Consider the following 27,367-nt stretch of genomic DNA (forward strand, 5'->3'; position numbering starts at 1 on the left):
ATGACTCTTCCACCCTGGGAATCAGCCCATAGTACAGGGCATCACCCTATGAATCCAGGCGTTGGAGGCGCTCTTTCAGCATGCCAATCTCCTGCTCACTAGTGGCTCTGTAGCTCAGTGGCTGGTGTTGTATCTCTCCTCTGCAACTGTGGTGGAGTCTGTCACCGGTGTCGGGAGCCATGCCTGCAAAGGATAGCCCTTATCTCCAAGAAGCCACCCTTCCATCTGAGCCAGTTCAGTGACCAGCGGTGGCAGCTGGGACTGGCACAAGACACAGTTATCATGGCAGCTGCCTGAGAACTGGTCACACATTCGCTGCAAGCATCTGCGATATTCACATACCAGCTTCACCTAGATTGAGAGGGCTCCTTTAATGGTGACGTCTGTAGGTGGTAGCCTGGCAGTAGGCCTAATGGCCACATGAGTGTAGTCTATGAACATTACAACCTATGGTTCTCCGGCAATGGTGCCAGAACTACTGGCCCTCTGGGCCTGGCTGTGAGAGTCTGTCCTGAAGTGGATATACTCACTAGCCCTCCGGTGCAGGACATTGGTGACCTCCCTGATGCAGTGGTGCACTGCTGACTGTGTGACCTCACAAAGGTCTCTGGTAGGCCCCTAAAAGTCTGCAGAGGCATCAAGTTTGAGAACTGCTGCCACTATGAGGAACAAAGGCATATGTCCACTAGAGCCCATGGGTGGCAGGTCATCGTTGAGGAGGGCACAGAGACACGTCACCACCCTCTCTATATGTGCAATCTCCTCTGACACTGGTGCTCTGACATCCGATGGCATGTCACGTGGGGCCTGTAGATGCATGGCAACCGAAATGGCGGGCTCCCCATGGGGGCTGCTGCTCACGACCGGGAGCCTCTACGTGGATCGCACCTGCCTGTTGGTATTGCCTCTGGCGCATACGGTTCCTTACGTGCAGAGGATCACACAATGTAAGATGAGCCATACCTATTTCCATGTGATAAATAAAGTTGAACCCTGCATGCATTCGAAGGTTCCTAACAGGGCATGGATTGTTTTTGATGGGTACATCAGCTGCTTTCCTGGATCAACTATGTGGCGTGCCACAGCATTGCCCATCTTGGCCACCACTCTCCTACACTAGGGGCAATTTACAATGGCCAATTTACCTATCAACCTGCAAGACTTTGGCTTTGGGAGGAAACCGGAGCACCCGGCAGAAACCCACAAGGTCACAGGGAGAACTTGCAAACTCCGCACAGGCAGTACCCAGAACTGAACCCATGTTGCTGGAGCTGTGAGGCTGCAGTGCTAACCACTGCGCCGCCCCCTGGAGTGAGAGAGTGACAGACTCTTCCACAGGTGCTGCAGATAAAATTGGTTGTCGGAGCTGTTACACAGATGGCTCTCTCCTTGCACTTCTGTCTTTTTTCCTGCCAACTGCTAAGTCTCTTCGACTCGCCACTTGATGTCAAGGATTCTCCAGAGGCAGCGAAGATGGAATTAATTGAGACGTCGCTCTTGGCTGATGTACATTGTCCAGGCCTCACTGCTGTAGAGTAAGGTACTGAGGACACAGGCTTGAAACACTCGGACTTTTGTGTTCCATGTCAGTGCGCAATTTTTCCACACCCTCTTGGCCAGTATGGACATAGCAGTGGACGCCTTTCCCATGCACGTGTTGATTTTTGCATCGAGTGGCAGGTTACTGGTGATAGTTGGGCCTAGATAGGTGAATGCTTGAACCACCTCCAGAGTGTGGTCGCCGATATTGATGGATGGAGCATTTCAGACGTCCTGTCCCATGATGTTCATTTTCTTGAGGAGGATGGTTAGGCCAAATTAGGTCACTATTGTACTGTAAAGAAGCACAGCAACCAATTTGCAGATAGCAAAGTCCCACAAAAAGCTAAATGACAATTTAAACTGTTTGTATGGTGCTCATTGATAATAAATGTTGTCTTGGGCACTCAGAGAAATACCTTGCTCAAAGTACTCATGTTCCATCTACACTAAACTTTTAAAATACTGGTAGATAGTCTCCTGGTTGCATCACTTAACCTGTTATCAAGACCAGTCTCCAGGTCAGAACAACCACATTTTCTTCATATTCAGTGAAGGAACAAACATAAGCGAAAGATCTGTCATAAAAAATAAAGTGGAAGCTTTCTAGAATCCTGTCTGATTATATTGCATAGGCTGCCCTTCAAGTTGCAATCAACCTCTGGTGAAGAGGTTTCAGCACAGTATGGCCCCTGTTCTCCGTTGACATGATACATTATCCCGAGTCGATGTACGGGATAAGGAAGAGAAGATAAAGAAATGATTGATATAATGAATAAAAACTGCATAAAAGCACAACTCAGATATATATTTATTTTTATAACACCCCAAAAATCTAAGCTTTCATATTTTATGTCATGTTTTACAGCAAACAAGATCAGTTGTCCAACTGATTTTCATGTTTTTCCAATAGATTGCAAGGGAGTGGGTCTATTAAGCAGCAGGTTCTGGCACACTTGACTGCCCCTTAAGCCAAAATGAAGTGATGGGCGGAGGGATGGTTGCCATGATGAAAGCAGACAGTTATTATTCATGAAAAACAATGGCATTTACAGAAAAATATCAACCGAGCCCAGTTCAACAATTCAAGCTCTAACCAGTGTTACGACCATGGTTGTAAACATGACAAAAAGGTTGCGGGTTCCCTTTCAGCCTTCACCTGGTCTTACTGTAACAGGATTTTATTTAAAAACACACTGTGTTTTTGGCTCCCCCTTGGTGAATCCTTATTCACTGCTTTCCAATTATAAGGCAAAGAAACCAGCACAAACAGGCTTTCTTAGGTTTAAAGAAGAAAAGTTTAAATTTTATTAAACTTAAACTCTAATTTGGTTAACGCCTATGGATACATGATGCGCCCACGCTAGCATGCATACACGATACACACATGGTGCTTGGATAGAGATATAAAAAGAGCAGTAGAAAATAAACTGGAAAGGTTTGAGGCAATATCTGAAGAGTTTTTTTACGGCTCTTCGAGCTCACTGTAGAGTCTTTGATTGTAGGTAGACCTTGCTTTTCGTTGGGGCCCAGTATTCTTCTTGAACCTTGTTCGCTGTAGGAAACTTTTGTCTCTTAGGATTCAGAGGCTTGTGAGAGAGAGATGGGAGCAGACAGGAGAGATATCATCACTCCAGGAGCAAACGGTCTTTCTGTTCAAACTGTTTGTACAATTCAGAAAAAACCCATGTTGCCAAGCAGGTTAGTCATGTGACTAACTGGTCTCACCACGTCATGGAGTGTATCATCTTAGCAGTCTCTGGAATGCTCCTCTTACACACAATACCATGTGATCAAGACCCATTGTGGGTTGTATGTGTCAGGGAATGGTCCTTTGTCCTTCCAAGCACCATCTGTTAATATGCAAATATGTTTTCCAGTCACGGCTGATCTGTTTAACAAATCTTTTCTTCATTCCAGTAACAGTTTAAAATCAATGTTCATGACAAAATTAATATGCCTGATTATTGGCATGTGGGGGCCTGGCATGACACCAGGTATCCCTTGATTTCCGGTTTATGACACATGTGCAACACCATTTCGGTAGCTCATTGAATGAGAATACAAATTTTCCCAGAGTGGGGGGTGAGGTGTCTAATATTCTAAATATGTTTTGCATATAAATGTTCAGGTAGCAGAAACAAGCTTCACAACAAATTTAGAGAAATGTGATTGATTCAGCTATTCTTTCCTTTCATGGTACACTTTCCTTACTACTTATCTTTGGCTCATTGCTTTCATATGTGTTCATTAGTGTTTCATTTGTATATTTTTACCAATTAATTTACTTTTTGTTCATATATTCTCAACATAAACACAGGAAAACTTTAATAATGTAAGACTTCACTTCTGCGATTTCTTATTTAATTTCGGACCCGAGAATTTTGAGATATTGACAATTCAATCAGACATGAGCTCTGCTTAAAGGGGATAAGTTTACTGAAGCAGATTCAAAATCATGGAGTTTACACCAATAATCACACAAAGACTCTCACACAGACTTTTTACACAGGATCATATGCAAAGAGTTACACATACAATCCGCCCAGTCAAACGACTTGGTAGTTGGACTTTCAGTTCTAGGCCAAATCACTCTATTCTGACTGCAGTAAAGAATACTCTTTTTCGCCTTTTTTCACCCCAAAACTGGGTCTGTATGTTAGATTGACAGCACCTTTAGTGTCCTATAAAAATTCTCTACCACTGACCTTGCTGTTGCCAGCCAGGCCACGCAGATTGCTGCAGCCCAGGCCAAGATGGTGCAGTCTAAAGCTAGGCTTTCTAGGCCCAGCCCTGCTCAACGCCACTCTCCAAGGCCATCTACAGTCTCCTCCACTGAAAATCACCAGACTTGATGCAGTCACTGGGGAAGCACCTCATAAAAGTACTAAGAGAGACAAAGGCACATGGAAGAGGCACAAAGAGACTGCACAAGGGTAATTAGTTTATTTTTGTATGCATTATGTCATACTTTAATTGATAAATTTGGATTGGACTGTGTACTTGTGATGCATTTTATTTTTGCATTGTGGGAAAGATGCGATGATGATTGATGGAGGGATGGTAAGGATTGTGGGGACCGTTGGTGAATGGGGAATTGCGTTTGAGATTACTGGAATTGCTCATGAATTATTTGATCTTGTAGAGCCCAGGCAGAAAGGGGCTGGCTACATTGCCTACATTGCAGTTTCCCTTCCTCTTTGATTTCTGCCTCAATACAACTCTGGTTTCAATTGTTTCATTATTTATCATTGCTTTCCCGAAAAATGGTTAGAAATAGTGCTAACATTTATCTTTCTCACTGGACTATATTGGCTGTATTCAGTCCAAAATCAGATAGACTGAAAGGTCAAGGCACATTGCTGTGCTACACAATGTGAGAAAAATGGGCAACATACTTAAACAATGAATGGTGTTGAACTGGCTGTGGGAGAGACTGTAAGAGATGTGGGACTATTATGAGAATGTAAACTTACCATGGCTTTTTTTTGCCCCGTGATTACCTCAGTATTAGTGGGTGTGTATCAGATAAGAATACAAACACAAGTTAAGTTTTGGCTTAAAATAAGGGGCTGGAATTTGTGCCCAACTGTTTAAAGAGGAATTTGAACTTTTCAATCAGTGACTGTTGTTTCTGTCAGCAGCAGAATCCCATTGACCCATACAGGGCAAAACAATTGCCTGCAGAACTTGTAAAATCACTACTATATCTTGCCAACAATTGGTTTAGTTTAAAAGTTGAAATTTCTGTCTGCTCCTTTAAAGACCTTTGGAAGTAAAGACACAGCCTTGTAACTTCCAGGAACTGCTGCACACTGGGTGTAACGGTCAGGAAAAACGTCCCACTGTGTCTAGTGATTGCAGAGTACAAATTGTGTTTGAAGTTGAGACCCATTCTGGCTCATGCATCACACATTAAAAATTCTGAGCAGTCACAACATTACATTCAAAAATGCATTGAAAATTCTAATGTCAGGCTCAATCAATGGAAAAAATATATAAAATTGTCATCACATAACTGGAATACCAGCTATACCTGTAAATGGCAGCAATACGGCATTTTGGGCAATTTTGCCTATAGTGCACTCTCCCCACTCCTATCATCCTCTTACCATGATACGGTACCCTCCACCACCACCTCCCCCCTCCCCCAGCACAACCATCCCAAAGACCAGAACTCCCCACTACATTTCTGGTAGATACACATTATGCCAACATACCATGGTCCAATAGCCCTGCTACAACTCAACATTATGCCCCCAACATGATTCAGTTGTTTTGTCCAATCCCCCGCAACCACCACCACCCTCCCCCCCCACCCCCCGCCATATGATGCATATCTCATTGTGGATCTTTCACCAAATTAAACTAAGTTGGAAACTGTGGGGAAGGAAAGATTACCAAAATACACCTCCCCCTATCATGATACAGAATTTGGAGCCAGTAGGGAAAAGAAAAGTAACACAAGAGTAGAATTGATGCCCCAGGAAGCCCCCCACCCCAACCCCCCACAATGCCCAACTAAAATTAAGAGCCCAGAGGGAATTAAGATCCTATCACAAGCCACAGGTCAAAACTGAGACACTAATGAGTCCTTCTCCCCATATTCTTCCTTCCCTCTCTCCGCCTCCCCCATCTCACACCTGGCTCCAATTATCCCACCCTTCTAATCCTAGACTTGAATACTATACTCTGCAATGTATGCAACATCACAAAAGATGTGACTAGTATTATAACATTTTCATATTGTGATGATCCTGTGTTTTTTTTTCAAGGAATATGCGGTGTGCCTTTAAGGCTGGCAAAGGATCAGTACTGCTTTAAGAACCAGCAAGCCTCAAGAGTTGGAGAAAGTGCACTTTTGGTTGCCGTTGGGTACAGCCATTTGGTGACTGCGATTCAAAGGGTGCATTCTCATGATCTTGGATACAGCCACTTCGACTGAGCATCAAGTGATATATTGTTACAATTCAATTTTAAACTGGCTTTTTAGTTGAAGACAGTCTGTCCTAACAGAACAGACAGCTGGTGTTAGCACCTGAAAGAAGAGCTCTCAGCCATTTAAACTAAAGGAAGAGAATTTAGTCTGTTTAATTATTATTATCTCTCAAAATTCTAAAAATAAGTCAAGCCAAAACAGAGATCTCTGATAATTTAAACTGAAGGAAAGGAAATTAGACTGCGACAATCTTTTATCCCTCAAAAACTCTAATGCCAGATTGCTTCTATTGAAAGTATTTGCAAGTTGTTAATTGTTGAAATCCATCGCTGGGGAAGGAAAGCATCATTTACTGCTGGAATTAGACTATGGACTGTTCTACTGTTGAAGAACCTTTCTCCCACATCGGACAGCTGTGAGGACTTCAAGCAACATTGGACTGTAAATTTGCAAGGTCTTTAATTTTGCTATTTTAAATGTTGTTTATATCTTCATAGTGTTTAAGAATTTAGTTTTTCTAATTAAACAGTTAATTTGTTGATTTAAAGACACCTGATTTGGTTAGCCTCATTCGGGAGGTTAATAGATGGTACAGTTTAGCTGGGTCTTTCTTTAATTTGAAAAGTTTAAAATGATATGTTAGGTGATCTGTGGAGGGACAGGATTGAATTAACAGTGCATTTCTCCCACTACAATCAGAATCATATATTTTGATTGGGGGCTTTGACTGGAGGGGTCGGTCGTAACATATCAATTGGGGGCTCATCTGGGATTTAAATGACATATTAATTGAGGGCTGGCTCGAGATTTGAATCACATATTAACTGGGTTTCTGGATTTGAATCATATCTTAATTGGGGGCTCGCTCGCAGTTGAATCATATTTAATTTGGTGGCTCGCGTCTGGGATCAGAATCAGACTAATCTGGAGGGCTCGCATTTGGAATCATATTAATTACTCATTTCTGAGATAACATATTTAAATTGGGATCTTGAGTTTGACGTCATATTAATTGCTCCTGAGTCTGGGATCATATCATTTGGAAACTCAATTGTTGGGATCGAAATCTGACACCAAATTACAAAGAAATTAAAAGAACCAGGTCTCTTGTATAATAAGGTATGGTCTATACCATTATAATGGCATTAGTGGCTGTAGCAGAGTTTTGGGAAAGCAGAATGTTTCGCTGAGTGACTTGATAACTTTAACTTAGAACAAATTAAAAGAATTGGCAGCGAAATTGGGGTTGGAATTGAAATCAAGTGCCAAAAAAGCAGAGATAGTTGACATAATAGCTGAACATCTGGAATTAGTAGAAGATGATGATAATACAGATGAAGGGCAATACGAGGAACAAGAAAGGGAATATGCAAGACTTAAAAGTAGTAGGTCCAAGAATGATGCAGTGGAATTGGCTAGGATTCAGTTTGAAATGAAAAAACTGGAGCTTCAACAGGAAAAAGAATTAAGAACACTTGAAATGAAAAAAGAGGAAATGGAGAAAGAGAGAGCATTTCGGAGAGAAAGTGAAAAAGAGAGGGAAGTAAAGCTAAAAGAGATGGAACAAAGACAAAGGGGTAGTCTTAAATCCAGGAAAAATTTGGGTAAGGAAGAATCTGTGTTTAGATCAGGACCCAGCAAGAAGTTGTTTAAATTTATACAGGCTCTTCCTAAGTTCGAGGAAAGGTACATAGAGGCATTTTTCATATCTCTTGAAAAAATAGCCAAACAGATGAAATGGCCGAAAGAAAGCTGGACATTGCTCATGCATGGCAGGCTGGTAGGCAGAGCTCATGAAGCTTTTGCCATGCTTTCTGAAGAGGCTTCTGCAGATTATGAGGTGGCAAAAAAGGTTATTCTCGCCGTGCATGAGTTAGTCCCTGAAGCTTACCGTCAGAAGTTTAGGAACTTACAGAGATTGGCTGGGCAGACATATTTAGAATTTGAGAGGGTGAAGCAAATGAATTTTGATGGTTGGATACGAGCATTAAAGATAGAAACCACATATGAGAACCTTCGAGAATTGACTCTCTTAGAAGAGTTTAAAAACTCCATTCCTTCAGTAGTGAGAACTCATATAGATAACCTGAAAGTTTTGAAAGCTAGGCAAGCAGCAAAGATTGCTGATGAGTTTGAGTTTGTGAATAAGCCCACCTATTTTGTCTGTCACTCCCATAAACCCGAGAACAATAGAAAGTGGGAGAGTGAAAGGAAGACAAGTAGTCGGGGACAAGAAGAACAGCTGGAAATGCCCCAGGATCACCTCCTCAGGTCAGAAAGGAAAATGCTGAGGGTAGAAGTGAGGTTCATAAGCCAAAGCATCGTCATGGCAACAAAACGGGTCATTGTCGTTCAAAGTGCTGGAAATTGCGTGATAAACCCATAGGACTTGTTGGGGTATGCAAAGTTAGTACAGAGGAAAAGACTCTGACTGAGAGTATCGCAGACCAGGCTATAGCTTTAACGACAGCTGTGACTGTGAAACCAGATACTAAAACTAAAAGGAGTGCAAAGGCTAAGAATAAAATACCTGAGAGTTATAATGAATTTTTGTCAAAGGGGAGAGTAACTCCGTATCCTGTAAGTGAGGCAAGAAAACCTATCATTACACTCAGGAACACAGGAGCAACCCAAACACTCGCTGGGGAAAGCTATAAGGTTTCCACCAGAGAGTGCCTTGAACACTAAAGTTTTAGTTAATGGAATTGGTGGGGAGTATATACACGTACCTTTGTATAAAGTATGCCTAGAGAGCCTGGGGTAGCAACTGTAGGTGTTGTCCACAGTTTACCAGTAAAGGGAATTGATCTACTCCTAGGGAATGATTTGGCTGAATCAAAAGTATCAGTTTCTCCTATAGTTACAGAGGAACCAAGTGAAATTAAGGAAATGGAACAATTACAGGAACAAGTTCCGGGGATATTTCCTGCGTGTGTAGTTACCCGAGCAATGGCTAAACAGGATCCATTGTCGGAGGTAAAAGGAGCACCACAAGTGAATAGTCAAATATCTGAAACCTTATTTGGGGATTTAGATAACCCAAATGAGATGTTTAACAGATCGTCTATCATTGCAGCACAGCAAGCTGATCCAGAGATATACCAAATGGCACAGATGGCTCTGTCAGAAGCTTAGGCGAATGGAGTTCTGGAAGGCTATTATATGACAAACAGGGTTTTGAGGATGAAATGGAGACCGCCTCATAGGCCTTCCGATGAAGACTGGACAGTTGTTGAACAGATAGTGGTACCAGCTAGATATCGACCAGGATTATTAAGGTTAGCACACGACATTCTTTTTGCAGAACACAGGGGAATTCGAAAGACCAAATGACACATAAGCAAATATTATTACTGGCCAGGTCTTACAAAGGATGTGAGATAATTTTGTAGGGCATGCCACATCTGTCAAATGGTGGGAAAACCACAACCTACCCATAAAACCAGGGGATGAAATATTAGTGTTGTTACCAACACAGGGAGAACCAGTGAAAGCACAGCAGTGGCCCATATAGAATGGTCAAAACAGTGGGTAAGGTAGAATACTTGATTGACACCTCTGATCGCCGGAAGAAGAACCAGTTGTGTCACATTAATATGCTCAAACCATATTACCACAGGGAGGAGGATAAGCCAGTACAGGCATGTCAGGTAATCGGGACTGTGGAGAAGGAAAAGAATAGTGAGGATGAGGCAGAAGTAGGCCTAGGAATTTCTCAGATTGAATCCCCAACTATATAATTAGCAAATGCAGAATGGCTAGGAAAATTAAACAATAGGCTTTTACACTTAGAGGCAAAACAGCATGAAGTCCTAACCAGGGTTTTCACAACGTTTCAAAAAGTTTGTACGGATAAGCCAGGATGTACAACCTTAGCCACACATGATGTGGGCACAGGGGGAACCATTCCTTTAAAATAACATCCTTGTCGCTTAGGTCCAGACAGACAGGCCCAAGTGGAAGCAAAGGTACAATGCATGCTGAAGGGCAGCTTAGATGAACCTAGTCAGGACAGCTGGACATTGCAGATGGTCTTGATGTCTAAACCTGGTGGGTCAGTTCAAATTTGCATAGACTCTAGAAAAATCACTGTGGTAAAGAAGGCAGACTCCTACCCAAATTTTTATTTAAAGGACTGTATGGACAGAGTTGGCAACACAATGTGACTTAAAGAGACAGATGTGTCGGAGGGATACTGTCAAATTCCTTTGACACACCAGGGTAAGAAGAAAATCAACTTCTGTTGCACCGGACAGGATTTTCCAGTGTCAAATGATGCCACATAGGTTAAGGGGCACTCAAGAAATCTCTCAGAGAACAGTAAACCCAATAGTGGTCAGTGCTCCTAGCTGTGCAGTTCACCTGGCTGAGGTGGTGGAAAATAGGGACACTTGGAGGGAAAACACAAAACAATTGGAAGACTATGCTTGGAAATTTAAAAGGGTTATTTGGGACAGCCTTTTGAAAATTTTAAGCTGAAATGTTCTGGTGGAACTTGTTGCTGTAGTCTTAACATTTTAGAAAAGTGTATGCCAGCAAATGCATAAAAAAATGAGTTAGCATTTTTTCAATTTGTATTTTTTTTACCCATTGTAATGAAACGCATTTCAAGGATGGCGTTTCATTCCACCAGGGGTGGAGGTGTTATGATCCTGTAGGTTTCTTTCTGGGAATATGCAGTGTGCCTTTAAGGCTGACAAAGGATCAGTACTGCTTTAAGAACCAGCAAGCCTCAGGAATTGGAGAAATTGCACTGTTGGTTGCCAAAGGATACAGCCATTTGGACTGAGCATCAAGTGATACATTTGTTATAATTCAATTTTGAATTAGCTCTCTAGTTGAAGAAGTCTGTTCCAACAGAACACAGACAGACAGCTGGTGTTAGCACCTGAAAGAAGAGCTCTCAGCCATTTAAACTAAGGGAGGAGAATTTAGTCTGTTTAATTATTATTATCTCTCAAAATTCTAAAAATAAGTCAAGCCAAAACAGAGATCTCTGATAATTTAAACTGAAGGAAGGGAAGTTAGACTGTGACAATCTTTTATCCCTCAAAAACTCTAATGTCATATTGATTCTATTGAATGTGTTTGCAAGTTGTTAATTGTTGAAATCCATTGCTGGAGAAGGAAAGCATCACTTACTACTGGAATTAGACTATGGACTGTTCTACTGTTGAAGAACCTTTTTCCCCATCGGACAACTGTGAGAACTTCAAACAACATTGGACTGTAAATTTGCAAGGTCTTTAATTTTTCTATTTTAAATGTTGTTTATATCTTCATAGTGTTTAAGAATTTAGTTTTTCTAATTAAACAGTTAATTTGTTGATTTAAAGACACCTGATTTGGTTAGCCTCACTCGGGGGGTTGATAGATGGTACAGTTTAGCTGGGTCTTTCTTTAATTTGGAAAGTTTAAAAATGATATAGTAGGTGATCTATAGAGAGACAGGATTGAATTAACAGTGCGTTTTTCCCACCACAATCAGAATCGTATATTTTGATTGGGGGTTTTAACTGGAGTGGTTGGTCGTAACCATATTGAATTGTAGGTTGAGAATATATTGCAAATTTAAAGAGAAAATCTGCTAGCTGTCTTCTGAAACAAATTCTGTTGACTTTTTTGAGGGGGAAGTAAGTTAATTCAATATTAATAATGTGTAAGAACATCTACATTTCTGTGGGTCTCTCTACCCATCAAGTCTCTGGAACAGAAGTGATTACCTGTTAATTGCATCAGGGATTCTCTTCTGGTTTTAAAATGCTGGTTGCAGGCAAAGACTGCATATGCATAACAATCACTAAAAGCTGTTCTTGAGATCAAATTATTTGATCTGCAAGTTGGATACAAAAATGAAATATGAAATCCATCAGAATTAGAAGACTGTGATTCACTTTTCAAAAGAAAAGGAAAATTGAATTTTTAACAAATTACCTGTCTAGTGGGCTTAAACTCATTTGGTGTTCTATGCTATCTTCCCTGGAGACCCAGAACAACAGTGTAATAGGTATCTTCCCCTTGCTATTTACACATTGCATCAGGCAATAATTGGAATTACAATTACAATTTATCTAATTGTAATCCATATGACAATTAATAAAGACTTGGTTAAAGATTCTCGAAAGAACTTTAAGATTTTTGACATGGTAGGTTTTTGAAACAATTTAAAGTAAACTGCAATGTTAAGCCTTTGTATTGCTGATTATGTTGCTGTATTCGTTCATTGGATGTGTGTGTGTCGCTGGTCAGGCCAGCATTTATTGCCCATCCCTAATTGGCCTTGAACTGAGTGGCTTGCTAGGCCATTTCAGAGAGAGCACTTAAGAGTCAACCACATTGCTGTGCGACTAGAGTCACATGTAGGCCAGATCAAGTAAGAAAGGAAGATTTCCTTCTCTAAAGACCATTAGTGAACGTGATGTCATTTTTTAATTCAAAAAATTAAATTTCAATATTAGTTTCAGCCTGAACAATATGGTCTGGTAACATGGTGTATTTTGCTATTTGAAGAGAAAGAAGTACATAATGGGCAACCTCGAGAACAGAAAAAGGATAATTGTTAATTCATTGTCACACTAATCTAATCATGGCATGTAGAAGAGAGTAAATTTTTGGTTGGAGGCCTGGGTCTGTGCATGGAAACTGCATTTGGCTGCAAGTACAAATGGAAGCTTGGCAGAGTAACTTGTAACATCAAGTGCCAAAGCAATCAGAATGCTAAGCTATTTGTCAAATAAATACTGCATAAGTTTGAGACAGTCGTATGAAATTGTACAGTGATCTGGTTAGGTAGCACCTTAAGACACAAAGGAAACATTCAATATCTAGAAGCTGTGTGGAGGAAAGCCTTAAGATTAAACCTTAATGTCATGGGACTGAGTTAGAAAAAAAAATTAGAAAAACTCAGACTCTGTGGCCTTGAAAGGAGAAATGAGAAGGTGCTTTATAAGTGTATGTAAGATGCTAAAAGGGTGTATTTCCACAGGAGCGTTCCTGTCATACCTTCAGTGAAAGAGTTACAGAAACACCAGAAAGACAGCAAAGATAGAGGTTACGTAGCTCTTCTGCCCGAGCTACGGTGGACAAGCCAGAGAAATACTATAGGAATTCACCCCTAGAGTAATGGAAAAGGTTAATAATGAGCACTATTGGTAGAAACTAGCAAACGGTAGGCTCAGAATTGATATCAGAAGCATTTGTTTATGCGAAGTGTCATAAATACCTGGAAGGGTCTTCCACATGGAGCAGCGGATGTTAAATTAAAATTGTATTGTGAAGAAATTAAGGGGTCCAGTCAAATGAGCCATTGGAGGATGGAGAAAATGCAGTCAAAGAGGGTATGAATGGTAGATCTATATGGGACTGAACCATTCATGAATCCTGCACGAATCCTGGACCTCATACCTAAAGGTCGGTTCCTTGTTTTGAATTATTGTCAGTGGTTCTTGCCAAATCTTGTAATGAAAGTTGCATCAAAATCTTATGTTTTAGATGGTGGTACATTGGATAGCTGCTAAAGTCCAATCATTGACTGCATTCCAAAAATGCTGCTTGAATCTATCCACTTTTAAAGATGTCAATTACAGAGCATCCATTCATCTAGCTGCTAGTTCTACTGTTGAAAACAGATGCATTGGAGCCTGCTCAAAGAGGCTATTTGAAATGGAAAGTCCTTTCGGGCTCCAGGAATCTCAGGGAAAGAGACTGCACGTAAACAAATTGGAGTTAGACATGGTCACTTGTACAGAAAAATGAATTTCATAGTCCACCTGTCAATTTTCTGGTGACCAACAAATCAGTAGCCATATGGTTTAATAAAAAGAGACATAATGAGATTAATTTTACTTTTCAGGAGTGTGTGAAATTGGCGAGTGGGGATGCAGCGGGGGTGGGGGGGTGGTTAAAAGCATGGAAATTGATGGTGCATTGGAAACTGGCTCCTGCCGACTTCTGCATTTAACTACAGCACATTAGGCTTTGTGTAAGCAACCCCCTCAGGAAAGGTGAGTTGTCAATTTCAATATGTTAATCGCTCTATTCCAGCAACATGAACATTACTTTTGGAATTTAACTGCGGTTCCAGTGGTTTCCCGGGCGTCCTGGAACTCACCGGTGAAAGCAAGGTGAGAGCACAGGATGAAAGACATGACAGACTGTGATGGAAATCACACCTGTCAAATGGAAACATATTAATTTCGTCATATGGGACACTGCTTGAAACTTTTTTTTACTGGACATTGCAAATAACTTATTTAAAAAAGCAGAAATGAAGAGATGAAAACATGGTTGCATATTTGCATTCTGAGAAGACAAGGGCCGGCTCAGAGATATGAATAGAGAGACAATGGGGGTGCTCATTGATTCAATTAGCATGATTGGTCTGGGCAATGTGGTGATCAACCACATTGTAAGAGCCAAAACCCCATCTCCCACCAAATATGTCTGGAAGGCTGTGAAATCCAACAACCCTCCAAACAAAGAGATGGTCACATGACCTACCTGCTGGTCAGACTAGGGTTTTTGAATTGTGCCTTACAGAAAAGAAACAGACTGCAATTATGAATCTCAAGAAGAAGACAACTCTCTCTGACTCTCTCCAGCAAAGTCTCAGGAAAACCACGAGGTTAACTTCATGCTTCAAAACTAGACAAAGCCTCTCTTCAGCCTTCTGGTACCAGAGAAGCAAGCCTGGAATTGTGCACGTGGCCCCAGCAAAGACTCCAAGAACTTAGCTCAATTGAGGACATTGTACCAAGGACATTAAGAACTGTACCTGCATTCCATTTTTTTTACAAATTCTACTTCAACTGCACCATCCACCCCCCCCCCCCCCCCCCCCCCACAACTCTTTCTTCCCCTCTGTATCTATTTGTGTGTGTGTGCCTCTGGTATAGAGTCATAGAGTCGTACAGCATAGAAACAGGCACTTCGGCCCACCGCGTCCATGCCAACCATAATGCCTGTCTATACTAATCCCACCTTCCTGCATTAGTTCCATATCTCTCTATGCCCTGCTTATTCTAGTACTTGTCCAGATGCCTCTTAAATGTTGCTATTGTTCCTGCCACCCCACCTCCTCAGGCAGCTCATTCCAGATACTCACTATTCCTGGTGTGAAAAATTTATCCCTTTGATCCCCTTTAAACCTCCTCGTTCTCACCTTAAATCTATGCCTTCTAGCTTTAGTCACCCCTACCATGGGAAACAGACTCTGGCTATCTACCCTATCTATGCCTCTCATTATTTTATATACCTCTATCATGCTCCCTCTCAGCCTCCTTCGCTCCAGGGAAAACAGACCCAGCCTATCAAATCTCTCTTGATAACTCAAGCCCTCCAAACCAGGCAATATCCTTATGAATCTTTTCTGCACCCTCTCCAGCTTAATCACATCTTTCCTGTAGTGTGGCGACCAGAACTGCACACAGTACTCCAAATGCGGCCTAACCAATGTTATGTACAACTGTGACATGACGTCGCAATTCTTGTACTCAATGCCTCGGCCGATGAAGGCAAGCATGCCATACACCTTCTTCACCACCCTGTCTACCTGTGTTGCCACTTTCAAGGAACTATGTACTTGCACCCCAAGGTCTCTCTGCTCAACAACACTCCCCAGGGCCCTGCCATTCACTGTATATGTCCTGCCCTGGTTTAACTTCCCAAAATGCATCACTTCACATTTGTCTGCATTAAATTCCATTTGCCAATCCCTTGCCCACTTTCCCAGTTTATCTATATCCTGTTGTAACCTTAGACAACCTTCTTCACTGTCCACTATACCACCAATTTTGGTGTCATCTGCAAACTTACTAATCATACCCCCTACATTCACATCCAAGTCATTAATATATATGACAAACAGCAGAGGGCCCAGCACCGATCCCTGCAGCACACCACTGGTCGCCGGCGTCCAATTGGAAAAATAACCCTCCACTACCACCCTCTGCGTCCTATCACCAAGCCAATTTTGTATCCAATTTGCTAGCTCACCCTGGATCTCATGTGTTCGAACCTTCCGGACCAGCCTACCATGCGGGACGTTGTCAAAGGCCTTGCTAAAGTGCATGTAGACAATGTCCATCGCCCTTCCCTCGTCAATCCTCTTGGTCACCTCCTCGAAAAACTCAATCAAATTCGTGAGACATGATTTCCCACGCACAAAGCCATGCTGGCTATCCCTAATCAAACCATGCCTTTCCAAATGCAAATAAATCCTTTCTGTCAGAATCCCTTCCAATAACTTTATTACCACTGATGTAAGGCTCACTGGCCTGCAGTTCCCTGGCTTATCCCTGCTGCCCTCCTGAAATAAAGGCACAACATTAGCTATCCTCCAGTCTTCCGGTACCTCACCCGTGGCTAACGATGATGCAAAAATCTCTGCCGGGGCCCCAGCAATCTCCTCCCTTGCTTCCCATAGCATCTTAGGATTTCTCCACCTTAATGTGCTTCAAAACCTCCAACGTCTCCTCCTTTGCAATGTTAATATGCTCCAGGATATAACTGTTCCCTCCCTTGAACTCACTAGCTTCCATGACCTTCTCTACGGTAAATACGGACGAGAAATATTCATTTAAGACCTCGCCCATTTCCCGTGGCTCCACACATAGTTTGCCACACTGATCCTTAAGGGGACCTAATCTCTCCCTAGCTATCCTTTTACTCTTAATATACTTATAGAATCTTTTCGGATTCTCCTTTATCTTATCTGCCAGGGAAATCTCATGGCCCCTTTTCGCGCTCCTAATTTCCTTCTTAAGTGTAGTCCTACATCCCTTATACTCCTCGAGGGACTCGCTTGATCCCAGCTGCCTATACCTGACATATGCCTCCTACTTTGTCCTGACCAGACCCTCAATATCCCTCGTCAACCAAGGTTTCCTAAACTTGCCAACCTTGCCCTTCCATCTAACAGGAACATGTCGGCCCTGAACTCTTCCGATCTCACTTTTAAAAGCCTCCCACTTGCCAGACGTCCCTTTACCTGTAAACAGCCTCTCCCATTCAACTTTTGAGAGTTCCTGTCTGATGCCATCGAAATTAGCCTACCCCCAATTTAGGACTTCAACCTGAAGACCAGTCCTATCCTTTTTCATAACTATCTTGAAGCTAATAGAATTATGGTCACTGGTCCCAAAGTGCTCCCCCACTGACACATCAACCACCTGCCTATCTTCATTTCCCAAGAGGAGGTCGAGTGTAGCCGCTTCTCTAGTAGGGCCATCCACATACTGCTTCAGAAAACTATCCTGGACACGCTTAACAAATTCTTCCCCATCTGATCCCTGAGCACTAAGGCAGTCCCAGTCAATATTAGGTAAGTTAAAATCACCTACTATTACAACCCTATAATTCCTAAACCAATCTTTGTTTTCCCTACATATATGCTGCTCCACTTCCCTCTGACTATTGGGGGGCCTATAGTATAATCCCATCAAAGTGATCACCCCTTTGTTATTTCTAAGTTCTACCCATATGGCCTCACTGGATGTTCCCCCCGGGATATCCTCTCTATGTACTGCCGTGATGTCCTCGCTAATCAATAGTGCAACTCCCCCTCCTCTCTTACCTCCACCTCTGTCACACCGGAAGGATCGGTGCCCCGGGACATTGAGCTGCCAGTCCTGCCCATCCCTCAACCACGTTTCCGTAATAGCTATAATATCACAATCCCATGTACCGATCCATGCTCTGAGTTCATCTGCCTTACCCGTAAGGCTTCTTGCATTAAAGTAAATGCAGTTTAGCCTATCAGACCTTCCACGCTCCCTGTCCTGCCCCTGCCCGGCCTGCCTACTGGACTTGCTTGCTTTAACCTCTATATTTGCCTCAACTATATCATCGGAGTGGCTACTACCTTGAGTCCCACCCCCCTGCAAGACTAGTTTAAACCCTCCCGAGTAGTACTAGCAAAGCTCCCTGCAAGAATATTGGTCCCCTTCCAGTTTAGATGCAATCCGTCCTTCTTGTACAGGTCCCACCTCTGCACCAGAAGAGATCCCAATGGTCCAAGTAGCTGAAGCCCTCCCGCCTACACCAGCTCTTCAGCCATGCATTCATTTGCCTTATCCTCCTATTCCTACCCTCACTAGCACAAAGCGCAGGCAGTAATCCTGAGATTACAACCCTAGAGGTCCTGCTTTTTAACCTTCTGCCTAACTCCCTATATTCACTTTGCAGGACCTCATCTCTCTTCCTGCCTATGTCGTTAGTACCAATATGGACCACAACCTCTGGCTGCTCACCCTCCCCTTTCAGAATATCCTGCAGCTGCTCCGATACATCCTTGACCCTAGCACCAGGGAGACAACAAACCATCCTGGAGTCTCGTTTGTGGCCACAGAAAAGCCTATCTGCACTCCTTATGATAGAATCCCCTATCACTATAGCTCTTCCATCCCTTTTCCTTCCCTGCTGTGCAGCAGAGCCCTCCATGGTGCCACGAACTCGGCTGTTGCTGCTTTCCCCTGGGAGGTCATCCCACCAACAGTTTCCAAAGCGGTATATCTGTTTGAGAGGGGGATGGCCACAGGGGACTCCTGCACTACCTGCCTGCGCCTACTACTCCGTCTGGTGGTCACCCATCTCTTTTCTGCCTGTGCAGCCATTACCTGCGGTGTGACCACCTCACTAAACGTGCTATCCACGACGTCCTCAGCATCGCGGATGCTCCACAGTGAATCCACCTGCAGCTCCAGCTCCGTAATGCGGGTAGCCAGTAGCTGCATCTGGATACACTTCCTGCACACATAGTCACCAGGGACACTGGAAGCATCCCTGATTTCCCACATAGCGCAGGAAGTGCATATCATGGGGCTGAGCTCTCCTGCCATGACTTACCCTTAGGTTAATTAGTTACTGCCTTAATTAAAAAATACTAATTACACTGGGGGTCTTTTTCTACCCACTCCAATCTAAAGTCCTTAAAAATAAAACACTTTAGTAGTACTCACCTTATCACCAGAGGTTTTTTTTTCAACAAAAAAAAACTTTCTCTTTTTTTAAGATATTCTAACAGCTGCTACTCACCAACCAATCACCTTACAGCTCTCCTCTGATGTCACTGTTGGCTTTTTTTTTCAAAACTCCGACGCTGGAAGAGCTCCTCTCCGCTCCCGAAATGTATGCCTATGAGCATTTTAGTAATTTTAACCGAGTTAGAGTGATAAGGCTAATAAACTTACATCTTTCTTGTTTAATTGGTTCATTTGCAATTGCAATTTGAGAGCATGGGCTCACTGAGGTGGTAAGCTAAAATCACTGTGTTTAAAAAGATAAACCGTGTTATGGCCAAACCAGGAAAGGGGCAAGAGGGGAGCCTGAGACCCTTCCTCACCCAGTCGTAACACAGACAAATATCCCAATAAGTATTGAAATTTCACAGTTGCTTTCTTGCCTGATTGTATGAAAGGCGTTCACAACTTTAAAGGTGATTTTCACAACTTTGTATTTGGATCTCCACTTTGGAGTTGCGATCTATCAAATCAACATGGTTGCCACTTATGCTGTTTCACTTTGGAGCTCGGATGAGGACCAGGGTGACCAGCAGTATCAATAGCACCAGCAGGAACAGCAGGAAGAGGACCAGCAGGAGCACCAACAGCAGCATCAGCTGGAGCAGCAAAAGCCTGGTCTTCACAAATCTGCTGCTCCACAGGAGAAAAGGGATGGGCAGAGAGGTGAGCTAGTAGGAGGCCATACCCACAGCACAAAGTGTACAGACCAAGGATAAGCTCCTTTGACACATCGTACAGGCCGAGGATAAGCTCCCTTGACATGTCAGAATACCATTGTCTCATGAGGTTCAGGAACTCATATCAGGTGGTGGCAGACATTTGCAGGCTGCTGGAGAAAAACCTCCTGCTAAAACCAGAAAAAACGCTTTACATCCAGGGAGCAGACTCGGAGGGCGGAGTTCCGGACCGGTAAGTATAAAAACCCGACCCCGGGGATTCGCGGCCTACATCCAGGGAGAAGACTCGGAGGGCGGAGTTCCGGACCGGTAAGTATAAAAACCTTACCTCGGGGATTCGCGGCCAACATCCAGGGAGAAGACTCTGAGGGCGGCGTTCCGGACCGGTAAGTATAAAAACCTTACCTCAGGGATTCGCGGCCTACATCCAGGGAGAAGACTCGGAGGGCAGAGTTCCGGACCGGTAAGTTACCTCGGGTGGAAAAAAAACTGTAAAAGTGATGTCACAGGAAAGCTGTGACCTGATTGGCTGGTAGGGAATCTGCACTGAATTTGAAAATAAAATATTGATTAAAATTGATTAAAACGCTACTTAACTAATTAATTAATAAGTAGAGGAGTAACTAAACCGGAGGGAGGAGATTACTGTATTTAGCATTTAATATTTATAGTAGAAATCTAGCTCAAGGGACCACATACTTAATTGTAACTTAATTTAGTAAGGATTTAATAAGTATTCAAGTATTTATTTTAAATTAATTTATTAATTAGTGCTAGAAATGTCAGTTAGAGGGGTAAAGTGCTTCACCTGTGAGATGTGGGAGGTCCGTGACACTACCAGTCTTCCAGACGATTACATCTGCAGGAAGTGTACCCAGTTGCAGCTCCTCACAGATCGCATGGATCGGTTGGAGCAGCAACTGGATGCACTTAGGAGCATGCAGGTGGCAGAAAGCATCATAGACAGGAGTTTTAGAGATGTGGCTACACCTAAGGTGCAGGCAGATAGTTGAGTGACCGCTAGAAGGGGCAGGCAGTCAGTGCAGAAATCCGCTGTGGCTATCCCCCTCTCTAACAAGTATACCGTTTTGGATACTGTTGGGGGGGATGGTCTTTCAGGGGAAAACAACAGCAGCAGCCAGAGCAGTGGCACCACGGCTGGCACTGTTGTTCAGCAGGGAGAGGCAAAGCGCAGAAGGACAATAGTTATAGGGGACTCTATAGTCAGGGGCACAGATAGGCGGTTCTGTGGATGTGAAAGAGACTCCAGGATGGTATGTTGCCTCCCTGGTGCCAGGGTCAAGGATGTCTCTGAACGGGCAGGGGGCATTCTGAAGGGGGAGGGGGAGCAGCCAGAGGTTGTGGTACACATTGGTACTAACGACATAGGCAGGAAGAGAGACGAGGTCCTGCAGGGGCAGTTCAGGGAGTTAGGTAGAAAGTTAAAAAACAGGACCTCTAGGGTTGTAATCTCGGGATTACTCCCTGCACCACATGCCAGTGAGGCTAGAAATAGGAAGATAGTGCAGCTAAACACATGGCTGAACAGCTGGTGTAGGAGGGAGGGTTTCAGATATCTGGATCATTGGGGTCTCTTCTGGGACAGGTGGGACCTTTACAAGAAGGACGGGTTGCATCTAAACTGGAGGGGCACAAATATCCTGGCTGCGAGGTTTGCTAGCGTCACTCGGGAGGGTTTAAACTAGTGTGGCAAGGGGGTGGGAACCAGAGCAGTAGGACAGCAGGTGAAATAAATGAGGGGGAACCAATAAATAAGGCCAGTAAGACTAAGAGGAAGAGCAAGCAGGGAGATGTTGCTGAGCACAGCGGGACTGGTGGTCTGAAGTGCATTTGTTTCAATGTGAGAAGTATAACGTGTAAGGCACATGAACTTAGAACTTGGATTAGTACTTGGAACTATGATATGGTTGCTAATACAGAGACTTGGTTGAGGTAAGGACAGGATTGGCAGCTAAATGTTTCGGGATTTAGAAGCTTCAGGCGGGATAGAGGGCGATGTAAAAGGGGTGGGGGAGTTGCATTACTGGTTAAGGAGAATAGCACAGCTGTACTGCGGGAGGACACCTTGGAGAGGTCATGCAGCGAGGCAATATGGGTAGAGCTGAGGAATAGGAAGGGTGCAGTCACGATGTTGGGGGTTTACTACAGGCCTCCCAACGCCAGCGGAAGGTAGAGGAGCAGATATGTAGACAGACTTTGGAAAGATGTAAAGGTAACAGGGTTGTGGTGGTGGGTGATTTTAACTTCCCCTATATTGTCTGGGACTCACTTAGTGCTAGGGGCTTGGATGGGGCAGAATTTCTAAGGAGCATCCAGGAGGGCTTCTTGAAACAATATGTAGACGAGGGAAGGGGCCACACTGGACCTGGTATTGGGGAATGAGCCTGGCCAGGTGGTCGAAGTCTCAGTAGGGGAGCTTTTTGGGAACAGTGACCATAATTCCATAAATTTTAAGGTACTTGTGGATAAGGATAAGAGTAGTCCTCGGGTGAAGGTGCTAAATTTGGGGAAGGCTAATTATAACAATATTAGGCAGGAACTGAAGAATTTAGATTGGGGACGGCTGTTTGAGGGTAAATCAACACCTGACATGTGGGAGTCTTTCAAACGTCAGTTGATTAGAATCCAGGACTGGCATGTTCCTGTGAGGAAGAAGGATAAGTTTGGCAAGTTTCGGGAACCTTGGATAACGAGGGATATTGTGAGCCTAGTCAAAAGGAAAAAGGAAGCATTCATAAGGGCTAGAAGGCTGGGAACGGACAAAGCCCTTGAGGAATATAAAGTAAGTAGGAAGGAACTTAAGCAAGGAGTCAGGAGGGCTAAAAGGGGTCATGAAAAGTCATTGGCAAACAGGATTAAGGAGAATCCCAAGGCTTTTTATATGTATATAAAGAGCAAGAGGGTAATCAGGGAAAGGGTTGGCCCACTCAAGGACAGAGGAGGGAATCTATGCGTGGAGCCAGAGGAAATGGGCGAGGTACTCAATGAGTACTTTGCATCAGTATTCACCAAAGAGAAGGACTTGGTGGATGATGAGTCTAGCGAAGCGAGTGTAGATAGTCTGGGTCATGTCGTTATCAAAAACGGGGAGGTGTTGGGCGTCTTGCAAAGCATTAAGGTAGATAAGTCCCCAGGGCCTGATGGGATCTACCCATGAATACTGGGGGAGGCAAGGGAAGAAATTGCTGGGGCATTGACAGAAATCTTTGTATCCTCATTGGCTACAGGTGAGGTCCCAGAGGACTGGAGAATAGCCAATGTTGTTCCTTTGTTTAAGAAGGGTAGCAAGGATAATCCAGGAAATTATAGGCCAGTGAGCCTTACGTCAGTGGTAGGGAAATTATTGAAGAGGATTCTTCAGGACAGGATTTACTCCCATTTGGAAACAAATGAACTTATTAGCGAGAGACAGCATGGTTTTGTGAAGGGAAGGTCGTGTCTCACTAACTTGATCGAGTTTTTGAGGAAGTGACGAAGATGATTGATGAAGGAAGGGCAGTGGATGATGTCTACATGGACTTCAGTAAAGCCTTGACAAGGTCCCTCATGGCAGACTGGTACAAAAGATGAAGTCACACAGGATCAGAGGTAAGCTGGCAAGATGGATACAGAACTGGCTCGGTCATAGAAGACAGAGGGTAGCAGTGCAAGGGTGCTTTTCTGAATGGAGGGCTGTGACCAGTGGTGTTCTGCAGGGATCAGCGCTGGGACCTTTGCTGTTTTTAGTATATATAAATGCTTTGGAGGAAAATGTAGCTGGTCTGATTAGTAAGTTTGCGGACGACAGAAAAGTTGGTGGAGTTGCGGATAGTGATGAGGATTGTCAGAGGATGCAGCAGGATATAGATTGGTTGGAGACTTGGGCGGAGAAATGGCAGATGGAGTTTAATCCGGACAAATGTGAGGTAATGCATTTTGGAAGGTCTAATGCAGGTGGGAAGTATACAGTAAATGGCAGAACCCTTAAGAGTATTGACAGGCAGAGAGATCTGGGCGTACAGGTCCACAGATCACTGAAAGTGGCAACGCAGGTGGATAAGGTAGTCAAGAAGGCATACGGCATGCTTGCTTTCATCAGTCGGGGCATAGAGTATAAAAATTGGCAAGTCATGCTGTAGCTGTACAGAACCTTAGTTTGGCCACACTTGGAATATTGCGTGCAATTCTGGTCGCCACACTACCAGAAAGATGTGGAGGCTTTGGAGAGGGTACAGAAGAGGTTTACCAGGATGTTCCCGGTCTGGAGGGTATTAGCTATGAGGAGAGGTTGGATAAACTCGGATTGTTTTCACTGGAACGACGGAGGTGGAGGGGCAACATGATAGAGGTTTACAAAGTTATGAGTGCATGGAATGAGTGGATAGTCAGAAGGTTTTTCCCAGGGTGGAAGAGTCAGTTACTCGGGGACATAGGTTTAAGGTGCGAGGGGCAAAGTTTAGAGGGGATGTGCGAGGCAAGTTTTTTTACACAGAGGGTGGTGAGTGCCTGGAACTTCCTGCCGGGGGAGGTGGTGGAATCAGGTACGATAGCGACGTTTAAGAGGCATCTTGACAAATACACGAATAGGATGGGAATAGAGGGATACGGACCCCGGAAGTGCGGAAGATTTTAGTTTAGACAGGCATCAAGATCGGCGCAGGCTTGGAGGGCCGAATGGCCTGTTCCTGTGCTGTACTGTTCTTTGATCTTTACCAGTGGCTGTCAAAGGAACTACTCTCAACTTCTTTACCTTTGCCTCCCTCCAGGGCTCTGTTGGAGACATTTGCAGAATCTTACAGTCAGCAGCACACAAATGCCTAAGACAGTTGACTGATGTCTTGTTTTCCAGGACCACGAATGATGCCAACTTTTCCACCAATGATGCCAGTCAGGATGAGCAGGTTCTCGGATTGACAGTTCTAGCTGGCTGCCACAGGTGCAGAGTATCAATGACAGCATACGTGTGGTGATTAAGGCACTGTCAAATCACCCAGGAATATTTGTCAATCGCAAAGGCTTCCACTCCATCAATGTGTAGCTGGTGTGCACCACAAAAAGATTCCCCAGCAGCTGCCATGATACTTCCATCCTGCGGCAGTCTACTCTCCCTGATCTCTTTGCACCTCAAAGCAGACTTACTGGCTGGCTGCTCAGAGACAAGGGGTACCTGGTAAAATATGGCAGATGGCACCAGTGAGGAACCCAACCAGTAAGGCCGAGGAGTGATACAATGAAAAGAAATATGACAACCAGATGTGTCATTGAGAAAACAATCGGCATGCTGAAGATGTGCTTCAGCTGCCTGGACAGATTTGGAGGTGCCCTTCAATATTCACCAGCCAGGGTCTCCTGAATGGTTGTAGTGTGCTGTGCTTTGCACAACATTCCACAGCAGTGAAGTTTGGACATGCAGGAGGTACAAGGCACATAGGCCAGAGCCTCTTCAGATGATTCTGAGGAGCAGGGACTGGAGCAGAAGGAGGTGATGTGGCCAAGGACCCAGCAACATTGCTGCCTGGTATGCCTTCATTATTTTATGTTCACTTATGTTCCACCTATCCACCCACCTGACAGGTACATTCAAAAGCCCCTCAGTCCACCCCGCACTTACCCCAACACAAAGCAGTCCTGCAAACCCCCAGCTGCTCTTCCACAGTCCTCCCATTATTCGCCATCTACTCTTGTCTTACCATTCACCACAAGTAAAAGCACCACTTGTCAGGCCACTGGGCAACATGGGAGAGTGATGTAAAGAAATAATATTTATGTGGCTCAAAAGTTAAACATAAACTTAACATTTTGATATTGTGTAACACACTCACATGCATACCCCGAAGCAATAACAAGCCTTTACTCTTCCTCTTCCTAGAACTTTTAATTGGTGCAACCTTTGTGGCTTTAGTACAGATAAAGGGAGGCTGCTCAGATCCTTGGTCTGACTGTTGAGATGCTCTTGACCAACGTCCTCTGTGTTTTGGAGACTGTGAGGGCCCCACCTAAGACTGCTCTACCTGCACCTATGCAGGGCAGAGTTGGCCACCGGGACATGCAGCAGCATGTGGGGCCACTGACTGGGGCAGAGAGGGCATTGGGTGAGAAGTGAAAGTGCTTTGAATGGAATTCCTACTTCCATGTTCCCTTTCACCACCTTCCCTCTCATGGCTCAGCCGTCCTTCCTTGATAGCAATGAGCTGAAGAACACTTTGTTGCAGATCAGTGGGAGCATGAAAGGGCAAGGCACGGGTTTCATGAATCCAATTTAAGGTTGTATTCATTGTGTAAGCCACTGATGAGGGGCGTGCATGCACTCATTTGATTGCCCTGCTTGATGCTCCATGCAAGTGTCCACTCTTTTCATGGACAAAGATATCATCACAAAGGCCTGCGACATCATGCTTGAGGTGGACTCTTCCAATCTCTCTGCAAGTGTGCACAGTGTAGCTGGAACACCTGCCAGTCCAGCACACATTCTCTACTGCTGCTTCAGAAGTATCCTGTTTGTCGAGGGCTCCTGGGAAACAGTGTCTGCGTCCAGCTGAGCAGAGCTGGGAAAGTCCTTCAGCTTCCAATGTGGACTTTCCACTGCTGTCACTGTCTCCACCATCTGCTCTTGCTCAATTGTGATGTGTGAATTACCAGATGAAAACCCAGCTATCTTCCTTACCGGTCCCACCACCAAGTGTGAGTATCTGATTGGGTGCATGGTCTGCATGCACTCGCGGAGTGAGTGACCTCCTCTGAGAAGCCGTCATTGTCCTCCAGCACCACCTTCTGCAAGATCTTTGAAGTACCTGTGAGAGATTAAAGACATGAATTGGAACTGTCAATCTAAGCATGTTTTATTGATTATGATGCAGATGATCATATTGCACTGACTGCTGACATCAAGTCAACGTGACTGAGTGTTTTATGACAAGTGCCTGTCTGATATTCAATTCTGTCACCAGGTAGCTGAGAGATCCCCATCTCCAATGGCCAAGCTTGCCGAAAGTCCACTGATGTCTCGCGTTTTCTCTTCTGCAGTTGTCATTTATAAGGATTAGTGTACCTGCAAGGTAAGTTGGTGTGAGGAGTGATGTGCGAGAGTAGGCTTGAGAAGGCAGAGTGTAGGATTTGGTGTGATACGCACATCAGGATGTAGTTGAATGTGCCACTGTATCCAGCTTTCCTGTCCTTCCTGGGTCACTAAACCA

The sequence above is a fragment of the Heterodontus francisci genome, chromosome 27 (assembly GCF_036365525.1).
Source record: "Heterodontus francisci isolate sHetFra1 chromosome 27, sHetFra1.hap1, whole genome shotgun sequence".
NCBI classification, from domain to species: Eukaryota; Metazoa; Chordata; class Chondrichthyes; order Heterodontiformes; family Heterodontidae; genus Heterodontus; species Heterodontus francisci.